Raw genomic sequence first — 23,935 nt, 5'->3', positions numbered from 1 at the left:
TCTTGAACTTCTGCCGCCCCGTTACTGGTAACTTTCTTTAAAATTACTCCGAAAATTCGTAGCTATATCTAGAGGTTTGTAAACATCGTCTGTAAGCCGTCCACGATACGTCGAATGTACGCTAACGACATCTTCAGTTTCCTGTGGTTCAACTTTGTACAGTAGAGAACGTAGCTTCACACTTGATTTGGATGCCCCGTCCATTGGAACTACTTTACGCTTAAACCCTAGTGTTCCTTCCTTTCTTTCGTCCTTTCTTATTTCACACCGTTCCAAAGTAAATAATTAATGCAGTAAGTAATCCAACTACTAACGGAAAGAGCCTGATATCCGACCACTGGACTGGAATATGTTCACCACTAAAAATTCCTCCACCGCCCCCAACTGGCTCCAATAATTTGTTATCTTCATAATTGTGTGGTTGCAAATTTGGTTGTAGCCCTAAATTGAAGATACTTTTCGATAAGCTGTGAAATCTGTAATATATATGTTGTCTAGAGAACTTAATAGGATTTCTACAGATGTTCACTGTCGAACTAGAAAGTTTCACAGAATCTAGCTATACTAAATCCATAATGTTATATGTGTACTTCAGCTGTGGAGTACGTTTCCAGTTCCTGCGTCATTTCGCTTCCACTTTGTCAGGCACATGTCATCCATACCGCAGCATGAAACCCGGAACATGCACTCTCCTCTGATAATCCTCCACTCTTGTTACGCAATCGTCCCAGCCAAGGGCGGAATTCTTAATTTAGCTTCTGAAGTCTTTTCGTATGTCATGGCTCCACGACCATTTGCCGCCTCAACGCCACGAGGACTTCCACCCGATTCCTCGATTTCGCGATCTTCAAACCGCTCCACGAAGTTATTTAACATTCAGTCCTGTGAGCCACTCAGAAGCAGAATCTCGACGTTTTAGCTCTAAGGTAAATTCACCTCCACTGCGGCTTTACGAAGCTTCTTTCCAACGAAAGCTGGAAAACACTGGCTGTCGTGGGAAAATTACGCGCTCCCGAAATAAGCCTAGTGTGCCCAGACCATATTTTTATTTTTTCATTTTTTATTTATTTCTCAAGTAAAGATTTGATGACTATTGTTACATACCAGGTCGTACATTGTGGGATGTGACACGTTATGTGATACAAATCCCGTTTTATTACTAGTGCGTTTTTTGAAAATTTTACAAATGGATAAAATAAACAACAAATAAAAATATGTGAAAAAGTACAAATGTATATATACAATTTTGTGGATGTATTTTAAATTAAAGTTAAAAGTGTATTTATGGAAGAACAAGAGATGGCAATTTTAGTTACAGGATGTGAGTGTTCTTCCTTTTATACCTTCTATGTGCATGGTTACGTCTGTTAAAAAGTGTTGTCTTGACAGTGGTAATACTTGATTTAATGTATTGATATGTTACAACTTCATGTAACAGTGGATACCGGGAGTTGATTTGAAACGTCATAGTCAGCAGCATCAGGTGCGAGGGCTCAGTAAAACTTCGTGCCAGTCACACCTGATGCAGCGAAAGAAGAACAAATGTCACCTCTTCAGATAGTGTTACATGCAACGAAATGGCATACGAACCAACTACATAGTGTTTTAGATGTTCAGATTGATTCGAATCAGTGTTGGAGAACCTTGGCTTACTTTTGCTATGTTGTCTCGTCTTCACTTCCTGTGTGTGATACAGCATCCGATTCAGTGTCTGTGTTCGTATCTGTTTCGTTCAGTATGTACTGCTGATCTGTCAAATGCCGAGCTTGGAAGAGCAGACTTTGTGTATTACAAAGACTTCGCGCATTTCTAGCGATGATTGCGATTCTATTAAATGACACATGTATCATTGCCAAGTGGGATGAGAAATACTGTGACTTTTTAAAAATTCTTTTTCCCACTTTGTGGGACATTAATTTGAAATTTTTCTGATGGTTTTTATTGCCACCAATCAGGATTTCCTCAATCGTTCCGATTTTTTCGGGATGTTTTGTTTCCTGTGAATATGGAACAGTGTAGATGCAAGAAGAAAAACATTTCTAGTTAATCTCTCTTCGAAGATCTTGGTTTTTTCCATGAGGATGATATAATTTCTGAGCGTTGATCGAAATGGTGAAATTCATATTAAAACGTCATAATGTAGTTTCAAGCTGTATTCCCGTGCTTGTAGAAAATGATTATGAAGTAGAGCTGAGTTCGCTTCCTTGCAATAACACAATGTCTGTATTGTTCAATTCCGGAACATGTTTGACCACAACTGTAACTCCATCAGTAAGTTTCTTATTTTATTTTTTTCTGAAATATAGGTACAGATTTTGTGTAGGCTGCGAATACGTCGAAGTCAGATTTTTTCCTATTTTTCCTATTTGTCCCTCTGCTGCAACTGGTACCGGGTTCCGGGACAGCGTTTCAGTAATGTAGGAGTGTGCTTCAAAGAATTTTTACGTTGGGTGTCTCCTGTGGCTGCCAACAGAAATGCCCCAAGTCCATATTGACACAGCATGTCCCCTGCTACACAGGAATGTTAGAATAAGGTCAGAACTGCCCTTTAGCTTTGGTGACAGGAAGGATATCGGGTTATCCTGCACCATTAATACCACCAAATCCAGAATAACGTAACGACTCCATGGACGACAGGAAAAGGAAAATATTAATAGTTCGTGATACCTACATCAAACACATACGAAATGGAAGTGTGAGTCCAGAGAGCTTTCCAATTCTCACGCATCTCTGATGTCTATATACGGACTGAAACGACCAATGAAAATTTGTACCAAGGTCGGGATTCGAACACGGGCCTCCTACTCACTAGGCAGATGCGCTGACCACTACGCCACCCTGGCTTAGTGGCTTTGCACAACTGCACAGACTACCCTAGCACATCTTCCTCCTCAATTCAAATTCCCGGTTCTAATAAAAAAGAAAGCCTGTTCAAAGTTCGAGAGTCGAAACGTGGATCTTGAGGCGACAGGAGTTCGCAAATGCAAGTAAACTTAATTGGTTGATGAAAGTTTGCACGCATTGATGTTAGTCTTCGAAAGGCGCGCGAGAATAAATAGTATACATCGTATGTTAGCGCGTAATTCTGAGAGCCCAAAGTCTATGTTACTTCATGCTCAAAATAAAGACGAGCCATATAGGTTGTGACCACTTTTACGGGCAGCTGTCCATTTTTGTACCACAACAATTGAACATTTAACAGATACGATTGTTGGTCTGGCGATGCAATATCGAAATAGAATAGAGCTGTCAACCGCGAGAAGTGTGTGCAGTGGACCAGCGCAAATCCGCGCATTGTGGCAGAGCAAGTAGTTAATCTTCCTGGTGTGACAACGTGGTTGGGCGTGTGTGCGTCACAGGAGTTATTGGTCCATTATTCTCCGACCGAAGCGTGACTTGTGAGCAGCGCAGTAGTTTGTTCCCCCTCTACATCCAACCAGCCTAGGTAGTAGACACACTAACCGAGCGAGGTGACGCAGTCGTTAGCACATTGGACTCGTATTCGGGAGGACGGCGGTTCGAATCTGCGTCCGGCCGCCCTGATTTAGGTTTTCCCTGATTTAGGTTTTCCCTGATTTAGGTTTTCCCTGATTTAGGTTTTCCCTGATTTAGGTTTTCCCTGATTTAGGTTTTCCGTGATTTAGGTTTTCCGTGATTTAGGTTTTCCGTGATTTAGGTTTTCCGTGATTTAGGTTTTCCGTGATTTTCATAAATCGCTCCAGGCAAATTCCATGGTTGATTCGGAAGGGCATGGCCGATTTTCTTCTCCATCCTTGAAACATTCACAGTTCGTGCTCCGTCTCTAACGACCTGAAGGTTTTTTTATTTTTTTAAAGAACAGTAGTTTGCGGGGTACGGGAAGGTATTGTCTTTCAGCGACTCTAGGAGGAGTTAATTCAGATGAGTAGGAAAAAAAACTTGTTTTTCGATGTTAAAGGACAGTTTCAGTGGTGTGGTGGTTGATATAGTGATATCGATTTTTATCCAGACGATATGAAATGCAACCAACACGTAAGAACAACGGTAGGGAAGGCGAATGGTCGATTTCGGTTTATTGGCAGTATTATAGGGAAGTGTAGTCTATGTATTAAGGGAGACCATAAACAGAACACAGGTGCTACCCATTCTTGAGTATTATCGGAGTATTCGGGACCCCCACCAGGTCTGACGAAAGTAAGACATTGAAGCTGTTTGGAGGCGTGTTGTTGGGTTAGATTCGTTACCGATAGGTCCGAACAACACGCGAGTATTAAAAAACTAACTTTTCATAACTGGGATTCACAGTCATCAAAATTTTTTTGAAAGACGTCATGTTTACGCCAGTGACTGTTAAAAGTTTTATTTCCACTACCCTAGCTGACTTTTTATAAACACGTTAGAAACTAGATTTTTTACAGAACAACAGATAAAAGATAAAATTCAATACTACAAGAGATATGTAGATGATACATTTGTAATTTGAAGGCTTTGTACATGATTTAAACATAATGCGCAACCAACTAAACGCCCTACATCCAAACATAAAAGTTTACAAAAGAAATGGAAAATAACAAAAGTATAAATTTCTTAGATCTCCAAATCTCGAACGTAAATGGCCAACACAAATTTGGAATCTTCCGAAAACCTTCGACAACAGACTGTATTACAAGTAATGACTCCTGCCATCCAAAACAACATAAGCAAGCCTACTTCAGCTGTACGGTACATAGATTATGTACCCTACCGCCGGACGAGGACGAAATACGAAAAGAGCTAGCGATATCACAAGAAGTGACTATTAACAACGGATTCGAAGCCAAAATAGTTAAGGATCGGTATGAACGTAAAGTTAAAAGAGGAAATACAGACCTAAATAGCGAAATATTACATTAGAAAGAGAGTACAGTTCCCGCAAAAAGAATAAGTATGCGACTTTACCATACATCGGCACAGTATCAGACAACATCGCGCAGGCTTTTAAGAAAACCCCTGTTAAAATCCGTTTCCACACCAATAACACCCTAGCTAACAGACTAATACACAACTACAGTAAAACTTACCAATTTACAAAATCTGGGGTTTATAAAATAGAATGCGAGAAATGCTACATCGGACAAACAAGGAGAACATTTACAGATAGATTTAAAGAACACGTTAGACAAACCGAAAATAGCACCTCTATGTTTAGGAAACACTTCAGTGAGAATAAACACACTGTTCGTAACATAGATTCAGCCCTGACATTACTACACGCTGTAACCAAAGGAAGAGTCATGTGCGTCCTGGAAGACATGGAAATATACAATCACTACAAAAATTATCCTGATAACCTTTCAAATGATCAAACCGACTTGAAGTAAACGATACCTAGATAATTTTTACTCGATCTTACGATGTACCCACAAATAGTAGCCCAGGTAAAAACACACGTAATCATCAAACACTGTTGATATCCTTAGACATATGGCACTAAGGTCCCAATTTTATGCGCCCAATTCTGAGTGTACAAAATACTATTCTATAGATGAATATAGCCAATATCCACTGCTTAGGCTAACGTAATAAAAAAAATATTATATCACGATTATCATAAAACGACGAAATCTCGTCAGAATGACAATGTACACTACTTGTATGATTAATTTAGTTATGTGACGACGACTACCTTTAATACTACATCTTATATGTACCTGATTTTATATCTGTATGTCGATGATCAATCTGTGTGCTTAAAATATGTGTAAAGTTGGCAGTGTGTCACGCCAACTGTGTTTTAATTAAACCAAGGTGCTACTGTGGAAGTCTCCTGCTGATCAAGAAAGTGCATAAGGTTGTGTGGGGCAATATGAGGACCTTCGCGATTTTAATTGTATTAAAAACTTCTGTCGAAATAAACAACCTATACCACTTTAACATTTACAGTATACAACATACAAAATTATACTATGTACAAAATAATACCTACAGTTATGTAAAACCTTCACGTACTTTAACTGCAATGTTTCTTAAAAAACCTATAACGAAATAAATTATATCCTATTCCTACACCCTTCTAACGTTAAGAGTAGGTTATGTAATAAATTATAGTATGTTCCATAATTGTAAAACGAGTGCATAACTCCATGCTTGCAAGTACAGTAGCTGGACTGCAGTGTCGCTGTACTCAGAATATATCTGTAATCCGTTTACGCTTCAAAACGGCTGTGGTTTAGTGCAAAACTTACTAGTGATGGTGGAACAAACATGTGCATGTACAGACTGTGCTGTTTTCCGATATATCGACATGTGTGCTCGCACTACTTAGCAGCGTTACGAATGTATATAACAGCAAATGACAACGACATATAAATGTGTCAGCGTGTATAGAGCTGACATGGCTTAAAACCAAAACAGGTAAGTAAACATGGTTACATAGCTACATTTTCAAATTGCGTCACCGGCCGACTGTCAAAATACACAACTATTTTTGTAAGCTATTTTATAAACATTTTGTATTTCAGCTGCACTTGATAATGGCCTAAGGCCGAAATTTCAATAGTGGAAATAAAAAGCTTAACAGATGTCTTTCAGAAATTATTACAAAACTGCTCCCTGACTTCAAATGAGAATTAAGACACACAATATTTACAGTCATTGGCTGCGAGTGGGCATTGATTTAAATCAATGGGGAGAAATATGTACTGGACTGGGATTAGAGCCCGAGTCTGCTGGTTACTACGTCATCCGGGCACAGTGGTCATCGCAACTGCACAAGAAGGTCGTAGCGCACCCATGTCAGCCCTAAATTCATAACTTACCCACACGCCACTAATGTAGTGCCCCCTTGCGCATTATCCACATTACTCGTGGCATCTCGCCTTTTTCCGTAAGAGTTCTAGCCTGGTCTACATCCGCACTGAAGAGATCATCGCCGTACACTACTGGACATTAAAACTGCTACGCCAAGAAAAAATGCAGATGATAAACCGGCATTCACTGGACAAATACATTATACTGTAACTGACATGTGATTACATTTTCACGCAGTTTGGGTGCATAGATCCTGACAAAACAGTACCGCAATAACGGCCTTGATACGCCTAGGCATTGAGTCAAACAGAGCTTGGATGGCGTGTACAGGTACATCTGCCCATGCAGCTTCAACACGATACCACAGTTCATCAAGAGTAGTGACTGGCGTATTGTGACGAGCGAGTTGCTCGGCCACCATTGACCAAGACGTTTTCAGTTGGTGAGAGATCTGGAGAAAGTGCTGGCCAGGGCAGCAGTCGAACATTTTCTGTATCCAGAAAGGCCCGTACAGGACCTGCAACATGCGGTCGTGCATTATCCTGCAGAACTGTAGGGTTTCGCAGGGATCGAATGAAGGGTAGAGCCACGGATCGTAACACATTTGAAATGTAACGTCCACTGTTCAAAGTGCATTCAGTGTGAACAAGAGGTGACCGAGACGTGTAACCAATGGCACCCCATACCATCACACTGGGTGATACACCAGTGTGGCGATGACGAATACATGCTTCCAATGTGCGTTCACCGCGATGTCGCCAAACACGGATGCGACGATCATGATGCTGTAAACAGAGCCTGGATTCATCCGAAAAAATGACGTTGTGCCATTCGTGCACCCAGGATCATCGTTGAGTACACCATCGCAGACGCTCTTGTCTGTGATGCAGCGTCAAGGGTAACCGCAGCCACGGTCTCCGAGCTGATAGTCCATGCTGCTGCAAACGCAGTTGAACTGTTCGTGCAGATGGTTGTTGTCTTGCAAACGTCCCCATATGTTGACTCATAGATCAAGACGTGGCTTCACGATCCGTTACAGCCATGCGGATAAGATGCCTGTTACCTCGACTGATAGTGATACGAGGCCGTTGTGATCCAGCACGGCGTTACGTATTACCCTCCTGAACACACAGATTCCATATTCTGCTAACAGTCATTGGATCTCGACTAACGCGAGCAGCAATGACGCGATACGATAAACCGCAATCGCGATAGGATACAATCCGACATTTATCAAAGTCGGAAACGTGATGGTAGGCATTTCTCCTCCTTACACGAGGCATCACAGCAACGTTTCACCAGGCAACGCCGGTCAACTGCTGTTTGTGTATGAGAAATCGGTTGGGAACTTAATCATGTCAGCACGTTGTAGGTGTCGCCACCGGCGCCAACTTTGTGTGAGTGCGCTGAAAAGCTTATCATTTGCATATCACAGCATCTTCTTCCTGTCGGTTAGATTTCGCGTCTGTAGCACGTCATCTTCGTGGTGTAGCGATTTTGATGGCCAGTAGTGTACATATAATGTCCTAAAGAATAGACCCTACATATACCAAATGGGAATCCGTGGAGGGAGATGATCATCTTATCGTGAAACATCGTAGAAAAAAAATTAGGTAAAGGGAATTTGCGGCTGATGCTGAATGCAGCACGATTCTGCTGCCGCCAACGTAGGCCTACATTCCGCGTAAGTACTGCGAAGACAAGGTAAGAGAAATTAAGGCTCGTACGGAGGCGTATAGACTGTCGTCTTTATCTCGCTCTGTTTGCGAGAGGAACGGGAAAGGGAATGACCAGTAGAGGTACAAGGCAGCCTCCTCCACGTACTGTACGGTCACTTGCGGAGTAAATATGCAGATGTAGATGAAGGCCGCTTTCCCCACCGAAGCAGAGAATAATCTCACTGCCTGCTCTTGTAGGAAAAATAGGTTGGTCCGTGAACAGGCTAATGTAGAATTGCTGAGTAAGATGCAGAACTTCTCAGATTTCACTTACATTATGTATGCCGAGAGAATATGAAAGCGTAGTGGACAACGAACACTGCAGTTAGGATCGTTCTTGGTTGCTCCGTTTAGATTACCCGGGAGCACAGCAAAGTAATGATGAACTTCGTGGCCGTTCCGAAATGCAATTAAGTGAAACAAGCACCGCTCCTAGCCTCCAATATTTGGTAAAATTAACGCTTACGCTTTCGTTAACGGCTGTTGGTTTCAGCCCACCTTCACGTGACTACGTACATGTCTTCTAAATGTCCTCCGCATGAAAGTAGGTTAGTAATTTATACGCACAATAATAAATTAAACGTAATCGAAAATTACAGTATGTTCTACGAAGAAACCCAACTCGCAAAGGTATTTAGTGTGACAGAAATACCTCCATGTATCTGTGGTGATGGCTGCTGAAATATTTTTTGGTTCCAGTTTTTCCAGTCGTTATGAACGTAAAGTTCAACTTGTTTAAAATATGCTTGTTATGCAGTACGTTCAAATATAAAGTATTCGAAATATGAAACTTCCTTTCAGATTAAAACTGTGTTCCGGACCGAGACTCGAACTCGGGATCTTTGCGTTTCGCGGGCAAGTGCTCTACCATCTGAGCTACCCAAGCACGACTCACTTCTTTACTTCTGCCAGTACCTCGTCTCCTACCTTCCAAACTTTATAGAAGCTCTCCTGCGAACCTTGCAGAACTAGCACTCCTGAAAGAAAGGATATTGCGGAGACATGGCTTAGCCACAGCCTGGGGGATGATTCCAGAGTGAGAGCACTTGCCCGCGAAAGGCAAAGGTCCCGAGTTAGTCTCGGTCCGGCACACAGTTTTAATGTGGCAGGAAGTTTCATATCAGCGCACACTCCGTTGTAGAGTGAAAATTCTCATCCTATATGAAATATGTTGGAAATTATTTAAAGTCAATCTGAATTAATGGTAGACTAGCACGCCTCCGCAGCCATGGTTGCTATCACATTCCTGTGTGGTGACGGTCGATTGAGAGGTAAGCCGTTTCGAATACTGGTGATTGAAGAAATTTTAGTTGTCAGTATTTACCAGGCTCGAGGAAAAGTAGTGGCGTAATTTCCCTGACGACCAACCTTTGTGCCAATGTGCTAGATGCAGTTTCAAACCTCTATGCAGTGCTGCACGAAGTGTTGGCATGTGTCGCGGTTTTTGGTGATTAGTCCGTCGGATGTTAAGCACGGCGGTCCCCTTGTTGCTAGAAGAGGAGTAGGGTATGTGCCGGCACATCATCATCATCATCATCATCATCATCATCATCCAACATAAACATAACACACTATGCATTACACTCAGCGACACTCCGCATATACACACACATCCGCAAGGAAAGGGACAAGAGTGTGCGGAGGAAGAACACCTTTTCCGGCAGGCGCCTGAACTCACCCCGTGGAGTATCCTGGCCAACAGTGCCATTCATTTACATTTTTAGCGGAAAACTTGAACTTGTATGGTTAGTCTAAGTGTTTCCGCAAGTTCTGCTAGTAGATTGCCAATAAATACCCATACAATTAAAAGTATTAAGTTATACACTTCATAAAACGGAAAACCTGTAATTTCCCGTAATTACAGTATACATGATTTACAATTACACACAGTCCACTCATACAAATACCTGTAACAGTTTGGAGCCGTGTGAATTACAATGATCACATAAGCTCACTCGTAGGTAAGACTGGTGGTAGACTGTAGACTTGATACAAGGAAAATGCAGTCTCTACTTAGGTTTACATGAAGTTACATCCATAACACCTCTTGGAACGTAAGTTCTTTTACGTACTCTGTTATTAACATGGGTCACTATGTACTTTTTATAGAAGTTTCGTACTATTTTTTGATAGATTGTTCCAATGATGTTTTACACTTACTAGTAAATTATATCTTAAGTAGAGATACTGAGCATTATTATATTATTTTATTGGCCTCTAGCATGCAAACTTTCCAGCTATCGCAATATTTTGCATTATGTAGATTTGCAATCTTCAGATATTCTGTTTTATTTGGTCATCGTATCGTGTTCATCGGATTTAAAGAACACACGAGAGATTGTGAAAGCGACCAATCAAGTTTTTACCTACACTTAAAAATAAAAAAAACACCAAGTGAACACAATCGAAAGCGCTTTGAAAACTCTACTCAGGTTATCTAAATGTCAAATCATAGACATTTTGGAAGGACTAAGACTTCACGCACACACAAGGCAAGGAGATATCCGAATGACATCCTAAAGCAACAGAATGACCATAGACATAAAAAGTATTTGAAAAACTTTATTTACATAATAGAATAAGAAGAAGGATGAACACAACATGATCAACAACAAAGAATAGATCAAATTAAGATCACCTATCTACATAATACAGGCTTTTTGCGGATGATGCTGTAGTATATCGAGAGGTTGTAACAATCGAAATTTGTACTATAATGCAGGATCTGCAACGAATTGACGCATGGTGCAGGGAATGGCAATTGAGTCTCAGTGTAGACAAGTGTAATGTGCTGCGAATAGATAGAAAAAAAGATCCTTCATCATTTAGCTACAATATAGCAGGTCAGCAACTGGAAGTAGTTAATTCCATAAATTATCTGGGAGTAGGCATTAGGAGTGATTTAAAATGGAATGACCATATAAAATAAATTTCGGTAAAGCAGATGGCAGACTGAGATTCGTTGGAAGAATCATAACGAAATGCAATCCGAAAACGAAGTAGGTTACAGTTTACTTGTTCGCCCACTGCTTGAATACTGCTCACCGGTGTGGGATCCATACCAGATGGGGTTGATACAAGAAATAGCGAAGAACCAATAGAGAACAGCGCGCTTCGTTTCAGGATCATTTAGTAATCGCGAAAGCGTTACGGAGATTATACATAAACTCCAGTGGAAGACTCAGCAAGAGAGACGCTCAGTAGCTCGGTACAAGCTTTTGTTGAAGTTTCGAGAACATACCTTCACTGAGGAGTCAAGCAGTATATTGCTCCCTCCTACGTATATCTCGCAAAGAGACCATGAGGATAAAATCAGAGAGATTAGAGCCCATAGAGAGGCATACCGACAATCTTTTTTTCCACGAACGATACGAGACTGGAATAGAAGGAAGAACCGATAGAGGTTCAAGGTACCCTCCGCCATACACCGTCAGGTGGCTTGCGGAGTATGGATGTAGATCTCCCTGTCAAAAAATATCTCTGCCTAAGATACAATTCACTTGCAGGCATAAAGCTTGTTGGAACGATTCTGTCACTGTACAACTGTCAAAGTACGAAATTTTGCTATTATTCTGCTACAGAACGTAAATAAGTGACGAATATTAACAACATAGTAGCTAAAAGAACTTATGTTCTAAGATGATTTATAATTGTCACTCCATCGAGATGTAAGTACAATATAAAATGTACTCCGAACTGGTATTTCTGACGAAGGAAAGAGGGAAAAAAAACCGCATGTTATGAGATGTGGTACGATAGAACTTTTTATCACCAGTGCAAATATTCTATTCGCACTCTTAAAAAGCGCAGAAAATAGTTAAAATAAGGTTTTAAGCAGTCGAAATTTAAATCCTCCCGGAAGGTGACAATACCGGAACCTCTTTGTTTATTTATACCTCCGTAACTAGTTTGGCGCGGTCATGTCGACCCAAGGGAATTATGTCCTTTACTTTGTTTGAATGTTTGAAAACTGTAGCGCTTCCCATCTCTCGATCAGTACCTGTTAGCTTGTTTTGAGCTGTGGAACCTACGGAACCCAGATAGTTTCCTTGGCATTTACATCAGGCGAATGTCGTCGCCGAGACACCAAAGTGGGGTCACCATAATACTTCTCAAACCACTGTAGCATGGAACTGGCTCCGAGAAACGGACAGTTACACTACTGAAATATGATGTCGCAGTCAGGGAAGACGTCAAGCATGAAGGGACGGATGTGGCTCGCAGGTCTCAGCGCGTCTTCCATCACAACCATAGGTCCCAAGTTTTCCCCCCTGCGGGTTCGGGGGTAAGAATAGAACCGCGGTATTCCTGCCTGTCGTAAGAGGCGGCTAAAAGGAGTCTCAACTGTTTCGGCCTTTAATGTGATGGTCGCTGAGGGGTTTGACCACTCCATTTCCAAATTTTTCCCTTAGTGCGTACCATTTGGGGAAGGACACCTTACGTGGTGCATCTTAAATCCATCTTGCCCTAAGATCTGGCACACCTGATATTTTCATGGAGTTGGACTTAAATCGAGCTTTCGGCCACATTCGCTGCAGTGTGTTCAGGATAGCATCTCTTCCCTCCATTGTGCACTTCCATCTTTGCCCTCGTGATGTACATGGATATCGACACCCGACATCCAGCACGGTAGCCAGTCTGTTGTGGTGGGGTCGTCATGTACCCTCTTGGTGGTAGCCCCCTGACTACACAGGGATCGCACTGCTGATGCCTGAGCTGCTACCTCCCCATGTATGCCGAGGAGTAGATGACTATCCCTTTGGGGCATCGGGACTCCCGGCAAAGGCCATCCTACCAGGTGGTCTTTGCTGCGGCTGGGTGGCGCCCGTGGGGAGAGCCCCTGGTCGGGTAGGGTGGCATCAGGGCGGATGACCCGCAATGAAGCGTGGTACATCATCTCTCGCTGGTGGGCCTCCACCACCAGTCTCTAAGCGATCGAGGTCTAACCTCAATGGAAAGAAATTTGATCAGAGATCATTTCCCTCTCTGGCCACTCCATGGGAGGAACGTTTGTCCAAAGAAGGCAGTGGAGATTATTCACCCCGGTACCTCGTGTGTACGCGAATAGATGGAGAATCATTTATGTCGACCAAGCCCCAGTTTTTTGTGGAGCATTTAGAGGACAAGTTCGGGGAGGTGGAGGGCTTGTCCAAAATGCACTCTGGGTCAGTTCTCATCAAAACAGCATCGTCTGTCCAGTCACGGAGGTTGCTCACTTGCGACAGGTTGGGGGATGTTTCCGTCACCATCACTCCACATAAGAGTTTAAACATGGTCCAGGGTATTATATTCCACAGGGGTCTTCTTCTGCAGTCCGACGATGAACTACGCGCCAATCTAGAACGACGAGGTGTTCACTTCGTCCAGCGCGTGCATCGGGGTCCGAGGGATAATCAGGTAGCCACCGATGCCTTCATCTTGGCCTTCGAAGGTGATGTTTTACCCGAAAAGGTGAAGGTGATGGTTTACCGCTGTGATGTGAAGCCATATACCCTCCTCCGATGCGGTGTTTTAAATGCTGGAAGTTCGGGCACATGTCATCTCGCTGTACTTCCGGCATCACATGTCGAGATTGTGGACGTCCTTCGCATCCCAATACTCCATGTGCTCCGCCTCGCATCTGTGTTAACTGCGGAGAACACCATTCCCCCTGCTCGCCGGACTGTAGGATATTCCAGAAGAAATGAAAGATAATGGAATATAAGACCCTGGACCACCTGACCTACACCGAGGCTAAACAGAAGTATGAGCGGCTCCATCCTGTGGCAATGACATCGACCTACGCCGCTGCTGCAACAACGGTTCTCCCATCATCACTTATCATTGGCTCTAAGATCTGTCAGAATCCACCGGCCCCCTTGGTTGTGGGGGGCACTTCACTCCCTGTTGCTCCTGCTCCATCTTCTTCAGGAGCAACACCCCCCCCCCCCCCCCAACCATCGGGAATATCAGTTCCTCCTTCCCAGCCGGAGAAGAGTAAGACTTCTTCGGCTACTGTCGCCAGGAAGGGGTCCCTTGGGGACCTACCTTCACAAGTTCCGACCAGTGGAAAAGCAGACACCCGCAAGTGGCTGAAACAACCACTAGTCCCTGGTCGTAGGGCCTCACGGTCGTCGTCCGTCCCTGAGACTGACCCAGTGAAGCCCTCCAAGCCTGAACCACCGAAGGCACAGCGAGAGAAACAGAAGAAGAAGAAAGTCCCCAAGGCTAACGACATTGCGGTGGCACCCATCTCACCACTTCCTACAAGCACTGCGTGTGAGGACGAGGTGGAGATTCTGGCGTCCGCTGAGGACCTCGATCTCGCCGGTCCCTCAGACGCCATGGAAAGCACTAGCACAGGTGCTCATTCGGAGGCAGCAGGCGACCCAGCGGCGTAATCTGCCTTCCCAGTCCCGTCACGCCTTTCTCAGACATGGACAATACCATCCTCCAGTGGAACTGCAGCGGTTTCTTCCACCATCTAGTTGAGCTCCGCCAACTTATCAGCTTTCACTCTTTCTTCTGCATTGCACTTCAGGAAACTTGGTTTCCAGCAATGCGAACCCCCGCCCTCCATGGCTATCGGGGTTATTATAAGGACCGGGCAGCTTATGAAAGGGTGTCTGGTGGCGTCTGCATATATGTCCTTAACTCTCCTCATAGCGAGTCTGTCCCTCTACATACAGCTTTAGAGGCTGTCGCTGTTCGGGTGTGGATGCCACAGGCTGTTACCGTCTGCAGTCTCTACCTTCCACCGGATGGTGATGTCGCGCAGCATGTCCCGGCTGCACTGTAGCCCAATTGCCGCCACCTTTCTTGTTACTGGGCGACTTTAACGCCCATAACCCTCTGTGGGGTGGGTCAGTGGCAACAGGTCGAGGCGCCACTGTTGAGCATTTATTGGCGCAGCTCGATCTCTCGACTTTAAATGATAGTGCCTCCACACACTTCAGTGTGGCGCATGGCACATACTACCCCATTGACCTATCGATCTGTAGCCCTAGCCTCTTACCGTCTGTCCAATGGAGTGTGCATGACGACCTGTGTGGTAGTGACCATTTTCCAATTTTTCTGTCACTGCCGTGGCGTCACTCTTCTGGGCGCCCCAGCAAATGGGCTATGAATGAGACTGACTGGGACTTTTTCTCCTCCATTGCCGCTATTGAGCCTCTATCTAGTAACGACATTGATGCGGTGGTTCACTCAGTCACCACCAGCATTGTTACTGCCGCAGAATCTGCCATTCCCAGTTCTTCTGGGTCCCCTCGGCGGCGGACTGTGCCTTAGTGGTCGCCTGAGATCGCTGAGGCGATTAAAGATCGCCGGCGGGCGCTCCAGCGTCACAGGCGACATCCCTGCATTGAACACCTAATCACCTTCAAACGGCTGCGTGCGCGGGCCCGCCGCCTTATCCGCCAAAGCAAGCAGGAGTGCTGGGAGCGGTATGTGTCCACCATTGGCCTCCATGTCTCTCCATCGCAGGTCTGGGCCAAGATCCGACGCCTCTATGGCTATCAGACCCCTGTCGGTGTCCCTGCGCTCTCACTGAATGGAGCAGTTCGTACAGACTCCGACGAAATTGCCAACAGCTTGGCGGAGCATTTTGCTCTGAGTTCCGCTTCTTCCAATTACCCACTGGCCTTCCGCTCCATTAAAGAGCGGATGGAACGTCGGAGCCTTTTGTTTCGCACCCACCATTCTGAATCCTACAATGCTCCATTCAGTGAGTGGGAATTTCACAGCACCCTTGCCGCTTGCCCTGATACCGCTCCTGGGCCAGATCGCATTCACTGTCAGATGCAGAAACACCTTTCAGTAGACTGCAAACGACGCCTCCTCGACCTTTACAACCGTCTCTGGGTCGAGGGTGAGTTTCCGTCGGAATGGCGGGAAAGCATTGTCATCACCGTTTTGAAACCGGGCAAGAGCCCTTTGGAGGTGGACAGCTACCGCCCCATTAGCCTCACCAACGTTCTTTGCAAGCTTCTCGAAAGGATGGTGAGCCGGCGCTTGGATTGGGTACTGGAGTCTCGGGGCCTTCTGGCTCCATCTCAGGGTGGATTCCGTAAAGGCCGCTCCGCCACCGACAATCTGGTGAGCCTGGAGTTGGCCATCCGTACTGCCTTTGCCCGCCGTCAGCACCTGGCCGCTGTCTTTTTCGACATGCGGAAGGCTTACGATACGACATGGCGTCATCACATACTTTCTACGCTTCATGGATGGGGTCTTCGGGGCCCTCTGCCGCTCTTTATCCGAAATTTTCTGTCGTATCGTACCTTCCGCGTGCAAGTCGCGGCCTCTCATAGTTCCTCTCGAGTCCAGGAGAACGGGGTACCACAGGGATCTGTCCTCAGTGTCTGCCTGTTTTTAATCGCAATAAACGGGCTCGCTGCAGCGGTGGGAAATTCTGTCTCCGCTTCCCTGTTTGCTGACGACTTCTGTCTTTACTACAGCTCTATTGGCATTGCAGCTGTTGAACGTCAGCTACAGGGCGCTATCCGCAAGGCGCAGTCTTGGGTTGTAGCGCATGGTTTTCAGTTTTCGGCTGCCAAGACCCCGTAATGAATTTCTGCCGGCGCCGAACGGTCCATCCTGAGCCGCGGCTTTATCTTGCCGACGAACTCCTTGCTGTGGTGGAGACCCACAGGTTTCTGGGTGTAGTTTTTGATGCCCGGCTGACTTGGCTGCCTCATATTCGGCAGCTTAAACAGGCGTGTTGGCGGCATCTAAATGTACTGCGATGCTTGAGCCACACTTGCTGGGGCGCCGACTGATCTACCCTCTTACGGCTCTACCAGGCATTAATCCAGTCTCGTCTGGATTATGGGAGCCTGGCTTATGGCTCAGCATCCCCATCTGCATTGCGGGTGCTGAACCCAATCCTCCACAGCGGGATACGCCTTGCCACTGGTGCTTTCCGTACCAGCCCTGTGGACAGCATACTAGTGGAGGCAGGTGTCCCTCCACTGCGGTTACGGCACCAACGTTTGCTGGCCGTTTATGCTGCCCATGTTTTCAGCTTGCCTGGGCATCCTAACTATCTGCTACTATTCCCAGAGTCGTACTTCCATCTCCAAGAACGTCGACCCAGGGCTGGCAGTACGATCGCGGTCCGCGTCAGAGAGCTTCTCTCTGGGCTTGGGGCCTTACTTCTTCCGCCTCCTTTCAGGGCACCTCTGCGTACACCCCCATGGTGTGTGCCTCGCCCTCGCCTTCAGCTGGAATTGGCACAGGGCCCGAAGGACTCAGCCCCTCCGGAGGCCTTCCGCCACCGCTTTCTTTCCCTCCTTGCGATGTATCAGGGCTCTGGCATTGTTCACACTGACGGCTCGATGGTTGCTGGTCATGTCGGTTATGCGCTAACTCTAGGGGACCATTCCGAACAACGTTCATTGCCGGCTGGCTGCAGCGTTTACACTGCTGAGCTGGTCGCCATCTTTCATGCCCTAGAGTATATCTGCTCCTGCTCAGGTGAGTCCTTCGTTATCTGTAGTGATTCCCTGAGCGGTTTACGAGCTCTCGACCAGTGTTTCCCTCGTTCTCGTCTGGCGATGGCTATCCAGGAGTCCCTGCATACTCTTGCCCGTTGCGGCTGCTCTGTGGTCTTTGTGTGGACCCCCGGTCATGTCGGTATCCCGGGCAATGAATATGTTGACCGCCTGGCGAAAGAGGCCATCAGCAAACCATCTATGGACATTGGCCTCCCAGAGACTGATTTGCGAGCGGTCCTCCGCCGAAAAGTTTTTGCGCTTTGGGACAGTGAATGCCGCGATCGGATCACGCCCAATAAACTACGTGCCATCAAGGAGACGACGACTGTGTGGCGGTCATCCATGCGAGCCAACCGCAGGGACTCAGTCGTCCTTTGTCGGCTCCGCATTGGCCACTCCCGGCTGACACACAGTTACTTACTGCGTCGGGAGGACCCTCCTCTGTGTCACTGCGGGGTGGCTTTGACAGTGGCCCACATTTTGTTGGCCTGTCCCCTTTTAGCTGTGGTCAGGCAGACATTTGCGCTGCCTGATACGCTCCCTGCCCTTTTAACTGATGACCCTGACGCTCCCTGCCCTTTTAACTGATGACCCTGCTATGGATGGCTTAGTTTTACGTTTTATTCGGGCAGGGGGTTTTTATCATTTAATTTGAGTGTTTGTTTTATTTTATTGTTTTGTGTTGATTCTGGCCTTTGGAATACGGTTTTAAACTGAGATTTTAATGTGTTCTCGGTGGTTGGCTTTTCCTTTTTTATTCCATGGTCGGCCAACCACCGCCACACTCCGTGTGATTTTAATTTGTTATGTCTGTTCTTTGTCTGAGTTTTTCTTGTCCTGTGTTGTCTGTTGTCTCTATTATCCGTTTTTTTTACTCTGTGTGGTAGTTTTTAAGTTTTGGAACAAGGGACCGACGACCGTTGCAGTCTGGTCCCTTTAATCCCACAAACCAACCAACCATAGGTCCCATCCGACTCGTTTCCATTGATCGAAGGTTGAATCCCGACTCTCCCGTGCGGACTGCAATCATAACTGGCCATGTCGTTGGGGCAGCAACGTAGCGGAGCTCCCATGTTCGAAAATGTACGATGAACGGCGTGCTCCGAAACACTTGTACCTGCACCAGCATTGTGCTCTTTTGGCAGAGATGCCACAGTTCACCATTTGTCCTATTTTACAGAGCAGACAAGCCTCCGAACCCCAAGTTCTGTGAAGACTCGTGCACGTCTGATCATTTAGCGCCTGGTGGTGGTTTCACTGTCTATCTCTTTCCGTAGATCCTCACGATAGCAACACGTGACAATTCGCCCAGCTTCGCCGTTTTCGAGATACTCGTTCACAAGCTGTATGTTATAATAATAATCTGCCCTTTGCCAGAGTCGCTTATCACAATGGGTTTCCGCATTTGTATACCTTCGCTGTGGTGATTTCCAGTCCGTGTCTGCTCAGCTTAAATACTTTTGTTACCGCGTCACGTGCCCGCAAGAGGCGGTCGCGGTGGGCAGTGGTCGCAATTTTGTGGCTCATCAGTGTGTATATGTATCAACAGTAACACTTCATAATGTTACATATGCCGAAACAAGCTCGTCTGAACTCACGTAATCAATAAGAAATAACCAATTTGCAGCTAATTTTATGAAACGTGTAAAGATGATGCCGTTGTTGTTGTTGTGGTGGTGGTCTTCAGTTCTGAGACTGGTTTGATGCAGCTCTCCATGCTACTCTATCCTGTGCAAGCTTCTTCATCTCCCAGTACCTACTGCAACCTACATCCTTCTGAATCTGCTTGGTGTATTCATCTCTTGGTCTCCCTCTACGATTTTTAGCCTCCACGCTGCCCTCCAATACTAAATTGGTGATCCCTTGATGCCTCAGAACATGTCCTACCAACCGATCCCTTCTTCTAGTCAAGTTGTGCCACAAACTCCTCCCCAATTCTATTCAATACCTCCTCATTAGTTATGTGATCTATACATCCAATCTTCAGCATTCTTCTGTAACATCACATTTCGAAAGCTTCTATTCTCTTCTTGTCCAAACTATTTATCGTCCACGTTTCACTTCCATACATGGCTACACTCCATACAAATACTTTCAGAAACGACTTCCTGACACCTTAAATCCTCCTTTCAGGACACTATCCATTCCGTTCAGCTGCTCTTCCAGGTCCTTTGCTGTCTCTGACATGATTACAATGTCATCGGCGAACCTCAAAGTTTTTATTTCTTTCTACTCCGAATTTTTCTTTTTTTTTCCTTTACTGTTTGCTTAATCTATCTTCTAAGATAAGTCGTGGGGTCAGTACTGCCTCACGTGTTCCAACATTTCTAGGACTGATCTTCCGCGAGGTCGGCTTCTACTAGTTTTTCCATTCGTCTGTAAAAAATCGCGTAAGTATTTTGCAGCCATGACTTACTAAACTGGTAGTGCAGTAATTTTCACATCTGTGAACACGTGACGCCGTATTACAAAATATACGTTCAACAGCTCACGACACGCCGTCTAAAAGGTACTCATCGTGAGACCTGAAGCGCTACAGTGTCACAGATATTCAAACAAAACACAAGATTTCTTCTGGACTACATGTCCCGATCCAACTAGTTAGGGGGTTATATAATTATTATCATACACTGATCCTCATTATAGTGTTTCGCTGAAGCTGCGATTGGTCCATCTGATGACGATGTATATAAAGTATACTGCATCACTTTGTCAAGTAATAAAAGCATTAATACAGAATGAAAATAATTCACACATCATAAAAAGTTTTGCTTCATCTCGGTTCAGGAAGATCTACAGAAAATGGAAACAGAGATCAACATAAACGTCATTTCTGTTCTTTTTCTTGCTCATGAAAACCACACATTGCATGTTGTACCAACATACAGCGAGACCTTCAGAGGTGGTGGTCCAGATTGCCGTACATACCGATACCTCTAATACCCAGTAGCACGTCTTCATGCATTGATGCATGCCTGTATTCGTCGTGGCATACTATCCACAAGTTCATCAAGGCACTGTTGGTCCAAATTGTCCCACTCCTCAACGGCGATTCGGCTTAGATCCCACAGAGCGGTTGGTGGGTCGCGTCGCCCATAGACAGCCCTTTCAATCTATCCCAGGACTGTTCGATAGGTTTCATGTCTGGGGAACATGCTGGTCCCTAGTGGAGTCATGTCGTTATCCTGAAGGAAGTCATTCACTAGATATGCACAATGGGGTCGCGAATTGTCGTCCGAGGAGACGAATCCCTCGCCAATGTGCTGCCGATATGGTTGCACTATCGGTAGGAGGATGGCATTCACGTATCGTACAGCTGTTATGGCGCCTTCCATGACCACCAGCGGCGTACGTCGACACCACATAATACCATCCCAAAACAGCAGTGAACCTACACCTTGCTGCACTCGCTGGACAGTGTGTCTAAGGCGTTCAGCCTCAGCGGTTGCCTCGAAACACGTCTCTGACGATTGTCTGGTTGAAAGCATATGCGACACTCGTCGGTGAAGAGAACGTGATGATGCCAATCCTGAGCAGTTCATTCGGCATGTTGTTGTGCCCATCTGTACTGCACTGCATGGTGTCGTGGTTGCAAAGATGGACCTCGCCATGGACGTCGGGAGTGGAGTTTCAGCCTATTGCGCACAGTTTGAGTCATAACACGACGTCCTGTGGTTGCACGAAAAGCATTATTCAACATGGTGGCGTTGCTGTCAGGGTTCCTCCGAGCCATAATCCGTAGTTAGAGGTCATCCACTGCAGTAGTAGCCCTTGGGCGGCCTGAGCGAGGCATGTCATCGACAGTTCCTGTCTCTCTCTATCCTCCACGTCCGAAAAACATCGCTTTGGTTCACTGAGAGACGCCTGGACAATTCGCTTGTTGAGAGCCCTTTCTGGCACAAAGTAGTAATACGGGCGCTATTGAACCGCGTCTAGGCATTGTTGAACTACAGACAACATGAGCCGTGTACCTCCTACCGACTGGAACTGATTGGCTGTCGGACCCCCTCCGTCTAATAGGCGCTGCTCATGCATGGTTGTTTACGTCTTCGGGCGGCTTTAGTGACATCTCTGAACAGTTAAAGGGACTGTCTCTGTGATAAAATATCCACAGTTAACGTCTGTCTTCAGGCGTTCTGGGAACCGGGGTGATGCAAAACTTCCTTGATGTGTGTATAAGAGACTTCATAATTTTAGGATATACTGTGGCGGCTCTCTGTTCTAGTAAGTCTGAATAAGATTTACAACCCGAGCTAAAAGTGGAAACCGCTTCTATTAGGGGTCTTGAATTATTAATTTACCAGCTAAGAAGGATGGGACTCTCGGATACGTATCTGACTCCGCAGTGGGAATAACCCAACATCATAAAAAAAGACCAGGTAGTTCTCACAGCTTCACTCACTGGAATTAAAAACTTTGTATCACGTAAGCTGACTGAAAATGAAACACATTTCTCATACGATGACGTGGTAATAGAAATTATTATCTACAGATACCTACAAAATCAACTCTACTTTTTGGCTAAAATTACAGGCGGTGCGCCTCGTATTATTAAATTTTTGTCCCTAAAATGAATTAGTTACGTTATTTTATCCATGTTGGATCTTGTGAATTACGTGGCCGTTAATGATAGTTGGTGAATGAAGCAACTAGGTATGAATACTTTTTGAATGTTTTATTTTACTGCCATAACCGGTTTAAGGTTACCATGCCCGTCTTCAGATGGCTAACATTTCTCGTTAATAGATGTTTTGGCAACAGCATGTCTGCTGCACACTGCACAATAATACTTGAATATTTAGTGGCACTTCATCAGTTGTTTCATTAATAAAAATACGCTGAAGTGCTTGCATCTTACATGTGATGCAAAAGTTGTGTTCACTTAAATAAATTCCACTAGATGGCTGTTCGTGTTGTTGTGGTCCATGTGGTTTTCTAGCTCGATGTATACTTTCTTGAAGAACGTGGTGGCATTCAAAAACACATACATCGAGCTAGAAAACTACATGGACTGCAACAAAACAAAACCGTCATCTACTGGACTGTGTGTAAGTGAACTCAACTATTTTGCATCACATATATATATAAAATGCAAGCACTTTAGCCTACTTTTATTAGTGAAACAACTGAAAAAGTGGAACTAAATATTCATATATTCTTGTGCAGTGTGGAGCAGACGACATGCTGTTGCCAAAACATCCGTGTAACGAGAAACGTTAGCCACCCGAAGATGGGCATGGTAGCTCGAAACCGATTATAGCAGTAAAATAAAACATTCAAGAAGTATTTGTGGCTGGTTGCGTTATTCTCCAACTATCAACTAGTTAAATCATCAAAGGCCTGGTGCAGTGATATGTGCCTCAGTCACAGTGATTACAGTATGACGACCCCAGGGTTCTGTCTTTTGTTCCGCGGTGATTGTTGCGTTGTTGCGCGCCTCCACTGCATCTACGTTGGTCCTTGGAGCATTCTATCCACCAGGGTTCGAAGCTGGATGGCTGCTCGTACGTTTTTGCTTGCAACAGATTTTCGCAAATTGATTAATTAACAAAAATTATTTGCTTTTTCCGCCATTCTGCTATCACTAACAAGGAGAGGGCTCTATCGGTGGGGTAGTCGTTTTGAAACCAAATATACGGTGATGTGGATAAAGGTCTGAGGTGTTACGCCCTGCAGCCTTTCACCCTGGTGGGCACTAGTTTGCGGGTAACTGACGAAAAAAATTTCGGAATTTTGCGTGCTGCTCAATTGCGTTAAATGGGTTATATTACATAGATTGGATGCGTGATGTAATGGGTGGGATAATAGCTACACATGCAGAAGGTTGCGGGTTCGAATATTGTCAGGTGCAGTAAGTTTTTATTTTACTTTTTGAGCTATATTGAAATGGCTTTGATCGTTATTTGTTTACGACTGATTGATTTAAATGTAATCTTTTCTTTCATTTCCTTTGTCACACCATTTTAATCACTCTGT

The 23,935-nt window shown here is 45.1% G+C and overlaps 1 protein-coding gene and 1 non-coding gene across 2 annotated transcripts in view; one reads left to right on the top strand and one right to left on the bottom strand.

Annotated features, from left to right (window-relative positions):
• Positions 1-23,935, top strand: part of LOC126473486 (lysophosphatidylcholine acyltransferase) — a 700,767-nt gene that overhangs the window by 233,714 nt on the left and 443,118 nt on the right. The window lies entirely within an intron of this gene.
• Positions 2,772-2,843, bottom strand: Trnat-agu (transfer RNA threonine (anticodon AGU)). The gene has a single exon. It is a non-coding gene; the product is annotated as a tRNA-Thr (tRNA).

This window comes from Schistocerca serialis, chromosome 4 (genome assembly GCF_023864345.2).
Source record: "Schistocerca serialis cubense isolate TAMUIC-IGC-003099 chromosome 4, iqSchSeri2.2, whole genome shotgun sequence".
In the NCBI taxonomy this organism is placed as follows: domain Eukaryota; kingdom Metazoa; phylum Arthropoda; class Insecta; order Orthoptera; family Acrididae; genus Schistocerca; species Schistocerca serialis.
Note: the sequence above shows the minus strand (reverse complement) of the source record. Positions and strands in the feature narration are given on the sequence as shown.